Genomic DNA, 3740 nt, shown 5'->3' with positions numbered 1-3740 from the left:
CCAAGGCGCCTAGGGCTTGGGGAAAACCCTAAAGGGGGGCGCCCCTTGCCTTGGGGGGCAAGGCAACCCCCCTGGCCACCGCCACCTCCTCAGATTGGATCTGAGGGGGCCGGCCCCCCTCTCCCTTGCCCCTATATATATGTGGGGGGTGGGAGGGCAGCCGCACACAAGTTCTGGCGGAGCCCTCCCCCTCTCCCAAGTCCTCCTCCTCTCTCGCGGTGCTTGGCGAAGCCCTGCAGGATTGCCACGCTCCTCCATCACCACCACGCCGTTGTGCTGCTGCTGGATGGAGTCTTCCTCAACCTCTCCCTCTCTCCTTGCTAGATCAAGGCATGGGAGACGTCACCGGGCTGTACGTATGTTGAACGCGGAGGTGCCGTCCATTCGGCACTAGGATCTCCGGTGATTTGGATCACGACGAGTACGACTCCTTCAACCCCATTGTCGGTGTCAAAACCAGCGGATCTCGGGTAGGGGGTCCCAAACTGTGCGTCTAGGCGGATGGTAATAGGAGACAAGGGACACGGTGTTTTACCCAGGTTCGGGCCCTCTTGATGGAGGTAAAACCCTACGTCCTGCTTGATTGATATTGATGATGTGGGTATTACAAGAGTAGATCTACCACGAGATCAAGGAGGCTAAACCCTAGAAGCTAGCCTATGGTATGATTGTTGTTATGTCCTAGGGACTAAAACCATCCGGTTTATATAGACACCGGAGAGGGCTAGGGTTACACAAAGTCGGTTACAATGGTAGGAGATCTACATATCCGTATCGCCAAGCTTGCCTTCCACGCCAAGGAAAGTCCCCTCCGGACACGGGACGAAGTCTTCAATCTTGTATCTTCATAGTCTTGGAGTCCGACCGATGATGATAGTTCGGCTATCCGGACACCCCCTAATCCGAGACTCCCTCAGTAGCCCCCGAACCAGGCTTCAATGATGACGAGTCCGGCGCGCATATTGTCTTCGGCGTTGCAAGGCGGGTTCTCCTTTAAATTCCATGTGTCTGCTGAATAGTGTCTGGCTTCCTTATAAATGTTGCGCTCCTTGGCTTCCACGTCCAATAATGGCCCTCTTCCACGTGTCGTATGAATGCGAAAAGCTAGGGTATTTTTGCGTTTTACCCCCTAGCCGCGCGAATGAGCTGCCTATAAGAGAGGCGAGGATCTAGATCCAAATCACACCATCCTCCTTCCGCAAGTACTCATCGAAGCGCCTCTAACAAAAATCCATTCCATCATGGATAGTCGTCGCGGCTCCTCCTCTCGCGCTCCCAGCCCTCAGCCAGGAGATTGGAGGAGATGTTCAGTTCCACATAGCGAGCTAGTGACGCTCCAAGCAGAGGGATATCTTCCCCCGGCCTTCATGGTTCCGGTTCGAGCCGGACTGGCCACCTACAAGGGTGGAAAGCAGGCGGAGAGCGTCCACAATCCCTCCAGAGGAGAGCGGGTATGCTTCGTCCCTTATCTAATAAGGGGACTCGGATTTCCCATACATCTGTTTCTCCGGGGGCTCCTGGAGTTCCATGGACTCCAGCTTCACCACCTTACACCTGCCTCCATTTTGCACATCGCGGGCTTTGTAGCTCTTTGCGACCTGTTCTTGGGCATCGAGCCCCATTTTGCACTGTGGAAGAGATTGTTTTGCCTCGTACCCCGTTCTCACAAGGGGTCGATATATAAAGTGGGCGGAGCCGAAATATGGCGCATCGCCGGGACCGGATATCTATCCGGAACCCCGAAGAAGGCGTCCGAAGACTGGCCTTTGGAATGGTTTTACATGGAAGACGCCCCTCTGCCGGATCCAGTTTGGATCGGCCTCCCGGAGTTCAGCAACGCTCCCTTGAAGAAACGCCTGAGTTGGCGCCCGCGGAGCCCTCAACGGGAAGATGACGGAAGCGTCCAATATCTGATGGGCCGGATAAGGTTACTGGCCCACTCCGGATTGACCATTATTGGAGTCATGGCCATGTGCATTATGCAAGGGGTGCAGCCGCTCCAATATAGGGGCCACCCCATGTGGGATTTCAACGGGGATGATGACGCCACCCGTCATGGCCGCAAGGGGCCGGGATCGGCCGCCGATCTGGTGAAGATCCTGTCCGGCTTGTACAAGGGGGAGAAGGAGGACTTCCTTTGCACGAGTCCATTGAATGGATTCTCCATGAATAACCCTCGGAGCTGGGTAAGCAGACGTTTATCTATCCGATCCATATTCCCAAAGTCAAGTGTCTCACTTTGTGATTTTGACGCAGGAGCTGCGCCGGGACGTGGAGGGCATACAAAGCCTTACTCCACAGCCCGAGGATCCGGGACGATCCCTTGATCTGGCCTCTGAAGAGGATCCGGACATAAAGGTGGAGCTGATTGACGGGGTGTTCCACCAACTTAGCATGGACAATGCTCTAGTCGCCATTACGGCTGACTACCCCGGTTTATCTCCGACTTCCCAAGTGACTACGACCGGAGTCCTGACACCATTACTTGGTCCATGCTCATTTCTGACCACTGTATACCAATGATGCTCCGCAGGAGGCGCCTTTAAAGCGGGAAGCCAAACCCGCGACGGCTGATCAACAAGGGTCAGTTCGGCCCAGCAGGCGGAAGAGGAGTGCGGCGCGAATCAAAACGTCGCCGCAACGATACGGCGCACCGCCATTTTTAAGGGAAAGATTCCTAGGAGGTATATTAACGCTCATGATTTTTCCAGGAGAAAGAGCGCTCGCCGGACAGTGTCCGGAGAGGTTGCCAATCAAGCCTCCGCCAGCCATGCTCCAACGCGTGGTCCGGAAGGGGAGGCGAACACAAGGCATGAGCCGGATGCTCCTCCAACTGAGGATGCCGACAGGCTGTCCGCCACTAGGTCTGAGGTGGAGAGCGCCATGAATCATAGGCGCCGTCGGACGGTTCTTCGTGACGCATGTTTCTCTCCGGAGGCACTGAATGCCTTTAATGCGGGAGACGCGCACCTCCGTGCCGCTCGAGATGGTCTAACCAGAGCCACGGAGCAGTATGTGAAAGACATATGGGTGAGAAATTTTAATAGTTATATATGCCAGTAGCCCCCGAGACTTAAAATAGTTAGAATAACTGATTTAAGGATCATTTGTTATGCAGGATCTTACGGAGAAGAATACCTGTCTGTCCCAGGAGCTTCAAGAGTGCAAGGCCCAACTTGAGGCCGCGCTAGCCGCCGCAGGGGGAGCCACAGAGACCCCCTCTGGTAATACATACTTTGAAAAGATAAGTAGTTTATGAAGTGCGGCGTGTGCGTAATTCTGACAAAAATATTGCAGAGGGTGCCGGACTGGAACCGGACAAGCAACATCTGCTACGCCAGCTGAAGGCCGGCGAGAAGGTGCTTATGAGGGTGCAGCAGGAGAGGAACAAACTCCAAGATGCCAACACCCAGCTGGGCGAAGAACTAAAAGATGTTCGGGTCCAGCTGTCTGACTCCGTAAAGGAGAATCGGCGGCTTCGTCGCGGCATTTACAGTAAGTGCTTGAGCAAACTCTTTTGAAAAGAAGAGTTCGGCGAGGAAGTCGATTGACAGAAATGTGTTTGTAGGTGTGCTCACGGGGCGTCCGGCGGAGGAAATGCCTGGTTCCACAGGTGACCTTCTTCCCGAGTTGCTGCAACTGCACGAACGTATTCGGCAGGCGATGAGCTGCATCGTTCAGGCCTTATGGCCATCCGTCTCCCTACCCGAGGGTCTTGGAGGGCTTGCTGAGAAGCTTCA

This window comes from Triticum dicoccoides, chromosome 6B (assembly GCF_002162155.2).
Source record: "Triticum dicoccoides isolate Atlit2015 ecotype Zavitan chromosome 6B, WEW_v2.0, whole genome shotgun sequence".
NCBI lineage: Eukaryota > Viridiplantae > Streptophyta > Magnoliopsida > Poales > Poaceae > Triticum > Triticum dicoccoides.
The sequence above is the reverse complement of the archived record's forward strand: the minus strand, read 5'-3'. Positions refer to the sequence as shown.